Below are 6,680 nucleotides of genomic sequence, written 5' to 3'. Positions count from 1 at the left end.
GGGGGGTGGGAAGGGGGGTAAGAGGTCAACCGAAGGACTTGTATGCATGCATAGCATCATAACCAATGGACACAAGACACTGGGGGGCATGGGAGGCCAGGGGAGGGTCAAGGGGAGAAAAAAAGGAGACATATATACTCTTTGTAATTCCCAGATCCAATCACTGTGGAGACCATGAGAGGTCCCGAATGATTCAAGTGCTCTTCTTATTTCATTATAAAAGTCAAGAAGACAGGGTCAAGTAAGAGAATGGCTGCTTCCAGACAAATCACATGACTGCATTTTTGCTTTATGTGTAGGTGTGAGGGGAAGGTGGGGGAAAGAAAAAGGATTCCCCAGAGAAAGGGGTGAGCTATGAAGGGTATTTTCAAGGAGAAGTTTACTGGGAACCAACAATCCACCTACTTATGTCCAGCAAAAAGATTAATAAAATCAACATATATATAATCCAACTCAGAACCTTTCTTTCCAAGCTGTTCACCCACCCTATTTCTGTTAAGAGAACCCCATATTCTCAGAATCTAAGGGCTGACTTTTTCACAAGAAGGACATAATGTCACCTTCCTCTCCCTTTCCACATGGTTTCCCTTCCCTACTGGCAGGTCTAAGCAGTCTTCTCCCTCCCACCCCACCGTCAGCGTTTCATAAAGTCTTAGTAGATGAGCATTTCAGAAGGGAAGCTCATTCTTACAGGTGAGAGAACATCCCAGTCCCTTCTCACTCAACCAGTCACACTGGAGTTGCAACAGGTGGGTCATTCCAAAACGAGAAAGGAAAAGAACAAGAGAAAGAACCATTCTTTTTAAGGTTTTGTTTCTCCAATTGCTACCCATTCCCAGTGAACCCTCTACCACCATCCATCTACCCTGTTGTTTGTCTTTGACCATCCATGAGAGACTGCATGTAGAAGGAGAGAGGGAGAGAGGGAGAGAGGGAGAGAGGGAGAGAGAGAGAGATATTTTTTGCTTCATCTCGCCTCCCTCCTCCCCCAGCAGGCGAGGGGGCAAAAGGGGGAGCGTCGCTGGGGGAGGAGGGAGGCAGGGAGGCGCTGCCATATAATTTCTTGAACATACTAACCAGCTGCTCAGCTCTTGCCCTCTGCTCAGCTTAGACCAGCCGTGGGCAAACTATGGCCCGCGGGCCGGATCCGGCCCCTTTGAAATGAATAAAACTAAAAAAAAAAAAAGACCGTACCCTTTTATGTAATGATGTTTACTTTGAATTTATATTAGTTCACACAAACACTCCATCCATGCTTTTGTTCCGGCCCTCCGGTCCAGTTTAAGAACCCATTGTGGCCCTCGAGTCAAAAAGTTTGCCCACCCCTGGCTTAGACGTTTGTAAGTGGACAAGTGCCTCGAGGAAACGGAGCCCAAAGTCAAGCTCACCTCCCTGAACTTCCCTAAGGGGTCTTTGTTGCTCAGTTCTCAGCTACCTTGCTACCTCTCTGACACCTTCATTGCATGTTTTAATTATGGTGGTTGGTTTTTTTCTAGGTTTTCTCAGTGGGAGAGTTGGTCAGCAACAGAAATCTCCTACCTCACCTTCATTTCTCAAACCAGTGTTTTGTGTTTGTTTTTGTTCAGCCTCACCGGTGGGTATTTTTTCCATTGTTTTATTATTATTTATTGTTTAGAGTATTACATATGTCTCCTTTTCCCCCCATTGACCTCTCCCCAGCTGTTCCCCCCCCCAGCACATGCCCTCACCCCCCTACTGTCTGTGTCCACTGGTTATGCTTATATGCATGCACCCAAGTCCTTTGGTTAATCTCTTACCACCATCCCTTTCCATTATTTTTTTTAAAAAAATATGTTTGTATTGATTTTTAGAGATAGAAGAAGGGAGAGGGGGAGAGAGATAGACACATCAGAGAGAGAAACATCAACCAGCTGCCTCCTGCAGGCCCCGTATTGGGGATTGAGCCTGCAATCTGGTCTAGTTCCCTGAGTAGGAATGGAACCCATGACCCTCCAGATTGTGGGCTGACACTCTAATCACTGAGCCACGTTGGCCAGGGCTCTAACCAGAGTTTTGACGTCCCTGAAGGGCTCAGGGGAATTTGAAACCCCAGACCACATGGTGCAGTGGTGAGTGCTTGCTCTGGAGTCAGACTGGGTTAAAATCCCAGTGCTGCCCCTTCCGAGCCACGTGGCCTCGGATACGTGGCCACCTTCCCATGCCTGTTTTCTCATGGTACTGCCCTCACAGGATTAAATACACGAAAACACACCAGTGATCAGGGCAGAGCGTGCCTGGCACAGCGTAAGCACCTGGTACACATTGTCATTAGTATTCAGCACGTACACACTAAGCCCTGCTCTGTGCCAGGTGCTGGTGTACACGGTGGTGAAGTGGCAAATATGGGCTCTTCTGTCCTGGAGCTGACGCTCTGAATGCCTTACAATGGAAAGTAGGTGGTGCCCTGGCCGGCGGGCTCAGCTGGTTCGGCGTCGTCCCACACACCAAAAAGGTTATGGGTTTGATTCAAAGGTCAGGGCACCTACCTAGGCTGCAGGTTCGATCCCTGGTCGGGGCACATACATGGATCGGTCGGGGTAACCGATCAATGTTTCTCTCTCACACTGATGTTTCTCTCTCTTTCTCTCCCTTCCTCTTTCTCTAAAATAAGAATAATAATGAAGAAAGTAAGCACCTCTCTTTCTCTCCCTTCCTCTTTCTCTAAAATAAGAAATAATAACAATGAAGAAAGTAAGCAAGTTTATTATCAAAGAGAGGGGTGTGCCGCGGAGAGAATGAAAAAGGATGATGCAGCTGGTGCCCCTGAGGTTTGGGTCCCGGATGAGGAGGAGGGCTTAGCTGCCAGCTCTGAGGTCATGGAGGGGCCATGGTGACTGGCAGAGCGTGACCAGGCAGCTGTGTAGGGTGGGAGGGTCGGCAAGACGCCGGTGTGTCAAGCTGAGACTGGATGACAAGGAGGAGCAAGTCTCCCGAGAACGAGGGGAGGTGCGTCCCCGGCTGAGGGAAGGGCACGGGTCAGTTCCTGAGTCTGGCCCCAGGAATGGACAGAGGGCAGAGTGTCCCAGAGGCTAACGGGAGGAAAGGAGAGAGTTACCGCATGAGATCTGAGGGGTGGCCCGGGGCCAGATCCCATCGGGCTTTTGTTCTAAGTGTCCTGGGAAGCTTTGGGGAGCTCTACGGAAGGGGATGACAATGCTTTTGTTGCATCGTGACCGTGCTGAATATTGTACAGGGAATGGGTTTTCAGAGAGGCCATTCAGTCGTATAACTGAGAGACAGTGGTGGCTTGGAACCCAGCGGTAGCAGAATGGAGAGTCGTGAATGGCTTGGAGAGTCCTGTTTGTGGTGGAGTCAGAAGGCGATGGGTTAAATAGGGTGGGTGAGAGAAAGCGAGATGTCAAGGACAATGTCAAGGACAATACTTGCATATCTGATTTGAGCAACTGGAAGACGGTGAACCTATTAGGTGGAAGACTGGGGTAGAAGTAGAGTGGGGGTTGAGGGTTTGGGATATATTGATTTTGAGACTCCCGTTAGGCAAGCTGGGTATGCAAATGTGGGGTTCAGGGGAAGGTCTAGGGAGGAGTCATTGGTTTGAAAGTCACCAGATGATGGTTAAGGCCATGGGCCCGAATGAGAGATCCTGGGGAGAGAATCTGAAGAGAGAGAATAAAGAGACCCAGGACTGCACCCCTCGGACCTGCGGAATCTCAAGGCCCAGGAGACGAGGAGGAACCGCTGAAGTGAAGCAGTGGTTCTCAAAGTGGGGTCCCGGGCCCAGCAGCACAGCATCGCCCAACCGGTTAGAAGTGCAGAATGTCAGACCGCTGAAGTGAAGCAGTGGTTCTCAAAGTGGGGTCCTGGGCCCAGCAGCACAGCATCGCCCGGTTAGAAGTGCAGAATGTCAGCCCCGCCCAGACCTCCTGCCTCACAGACTCTGGGCTGGAGCCGGGAAATGAGAGCTTTGAGGAGGTGATTGCTTTGCGGGCTAACGTTTGAGAACCACTGAGGTAGAAGGAAAACCGGGTGAAGGTGTGTCCTGGAAGATAAGAAAGTCTCTCAGGAAGGAAGGAGCCGTTAGCTCTGTGTCTAGTGCTGCCGAGGGCTCAGCCCAGGTGAGGACAGAGGCCTGGCCGTGCGGGTTTGTAGCACCGAGGTCATCGTTGGCCTTGACAAGAAGAGTCATCTTGGTGGAGTGCTGGGGACAGCGGCCAGCGGGAGCTGGCCAAGGAGTGAACTGGAGGGAGAAAGTGGCAGCAAAGACTACAGACCCGTGTGCAGCAAAGGGTTAACTCAGGGGGCGAAGGGTGCTCAATCCCAGAACGTTCTGAAGAAAGGACGAGCCTGGCAGGGAAGCCCCGAGCCCTCGGAGTAGCCTGCCTGGCATCACCATGTGCCTTGGGCCATGCCAGAGTGTGTGCTGACAAAGTGATATATAGGAAATGCCTGTTTTCATCTGTCCAGGACCCTGGGCCATGCTCAGTTTGGCCTTCGATGGAGACCGAGAACTAAGGTCCTTCATGTGAGTGCTCCCTGCCTCTGTGACTGACCCCCAGTACAAACCCTGGACACCCATGCTCAGGTGAGCGTCCTGGTTGGCAGTTTTCGGTACGTGTGCCACACCTCCTTGCCCGGACGCACCGCGCTGGGAGAAGCAGCTGGAGGCTCGCTCCTGGTGTCCTGGACCTGCCCCTCTGCCTTTTCTGTTGCTGCTTTTACCTGTATCCTTTCGATGTAACAAACCGTAGCCACGAGTATAACCTCTTTTCTGAGTTCCCTGAGTCCTTCTAGCGAATCAGCAAACCTGCGGGTGGGGACTCGACACAGGAAGCTTTGCTCCGAAAGGAGAGAGGAGGGGGTGATGCTGGCGAAGGTGTTGGCTGGGGTGGGGGATGTGTGAGGAGTATTGGGACAAATTTGAATGGCGGTCAGAATGATAAAAGAGACAAGAAGTTGGAAATTCAGCCCGGCCGGCGTGGCTCAGTGGTTGAACCAGGAGGTCACAGTTCGATTCTGGTCAGGGTGCACGCCTGGGTTGCGGGCTTGATCCCCGGTGTTGGGCGTGCAGGAGGCAGCATACCGATGATTCTCACCATTGATGTGTCTCTCTCTCCCCCTCCCTTCCTCTCTGAAATCAATAAAAAAATATTTTTAAAAAAGAAGTTGGAAATTCAGGAGAGATGAGCATGAGAAGGTGAGGGATGGGGCCTCTGGCAGGAGCAGGGGCCGCTAAGGACAAATCCATGACGCTATAGATGGAGCAGGAGGGTGCGGGCTGTGGCCCTAAGATGGTGTGGACAGGGAGGCTGGGGACCAGGGCAGGCCTCCCGGGGACGGGTGGGTGCTGGCGGGTGGATGGGGACTGTCAGAGCCCAGTTTAGAGGCCGAGCAAGTCAGAGGTGTCCAGGTAGACCATGGGGAGGGGAGAGGAGGGGTTGAAACACACCAGGGCCAACTTCCTTCCCCTCCCCCATCTCCCCAGGACTCCAAGGGAGGCCCCACTTGGGGGTCCAGGCACGTGACTCAGGCAGATTGGGTCTCAGGGAACAAGTAGGGACCTGGTTCCTGGAACTGGGGCACAAGGTGGGGATGGGTGTTGGGAATGAAGCCAAAGCCAGTTATCAGAACTGGGCCACGTTCCACGTGGGACTTGTGTTCTTTACATTCTCCTACATCCGTCCTGGGAGATGAGGTACATCCGCCCCTGGGGCCTGGCAGAACCCGTCAGACTGGGGGGATAGGTGTTTTGGGTGAGGCCTTGGGCACCAAGGTGGCACCTCCTGTCTTTGCTGCTGCCCCCCCGCCCCCCAGCCCCAGCTCCAGTCTTGCAAGTACAGCCTCGGAGTAAACATGTTTATTTTGAACATTTCAAATTTACAAAAACAAGAGTGACAAAATCCATGACATATCACACACACACACACATACACACACACACACACACACACACACACACGTTGCATCTCACGTCACTATATACAAAATTGGGCCAGGAGGACGGGAGGGGGCGGGTCATCGGTAGGATGCACTAATTTCAGTGTCCAACAGCTTGACAGGCTCTCTCACTGCTCAGCCTGGGCCCATGTGAGCCTCTTCTCCACCCAGCAGGGTCAGAGGTCAGGGGTCAGGGGTCAGGGGGACTTGGGGTGGCAGGCAGTTGGGACAAAGAAAATGATCCCACCTCTGGGAGGGGGCCCCTTCCCCAGTTTGTTCAGGGCAAAGGTGCAGGGAAACAGAAAAGAGGGGGCCAGTTCCGGGGAGTGAGCACTTAACGCAGAGTCAGAAAGCTGGGCTCAGGTCTCCTGCTGTCCCAGCTGGGGGCCCCCGGTGTCCTCATGTGTAAAATGAGGGCTTCCAGGCTCCCATCTCTCTAAGAGCCCTTCTGTCCAAGGCTGTGGCCCGAGGTCATGCACATTGTGGCAGGTGATCTGGCCCCTTGGGAGGTTGACAGGGCACAGCATGCCGCAGAGGTGGGAAAGGCTGGCAGAGAAGAGCTGTGAGCACCTGGAGCAGGGCTTGGGCTGTCCCCTCCCCTCCCCTGCTCGGGGTTCTTGGGGGGCAGTGTACCTTTCAGGCCTCCTGGAATCTCCAGCCAGTGGAGGAGGGGTGGGTGCACTGCAGAGGGACACAGCCTCCCCAAGGGGACCCTGGGCCTACGGGTGGCCAGGCCTGCCTCTGTTCCTCCACCTCAAACTCTG

General features: G+C 53.1%; 1 long non-coding RNA gene across 1 annotated transcript in view; it reads left to right on the top strand.

Moving 5' to 3' along the window:
- Positions 1 to 6,674, top strand: part of LOC106724255 — an 18,088-nt gene extending 11,414 nt beyond the window's left edge. Inside the window, exons 2-3 of the long non-coding RNA XR_001359997.1 lie at positions 1,011 to 1,017; positions 6,226 to 6,674. This is a non-coding gene — a long non-coding RNA (uncharacterized LOC106724255). The remainder of the gene's footprint in view (positions 1 to 1,010; positions 1,018 to 6,225) is intronic.
- Positions 6,675 to 6,680: the final 6 nt, after the last annotated feature.

This window comes from Myotis brandtii, unplaced genomic scaffold (assembly GCF_000412655.1).
Source record: "Myotis brandtii unplaced genomic scaffold, ASM41265v1 scaffold78, whole genome shotgun sequence".
NCBI classification, from domain to species: domain Eukaryota; kingdom Metazoa; phylum Chordata; class Mammalia; order Chiroptera; family Vespertilionidae; genus Myotis; species Myotis brandtii.
This window is presented reverse-complemented; position numbering and strand designations above follow the sequence as displayed.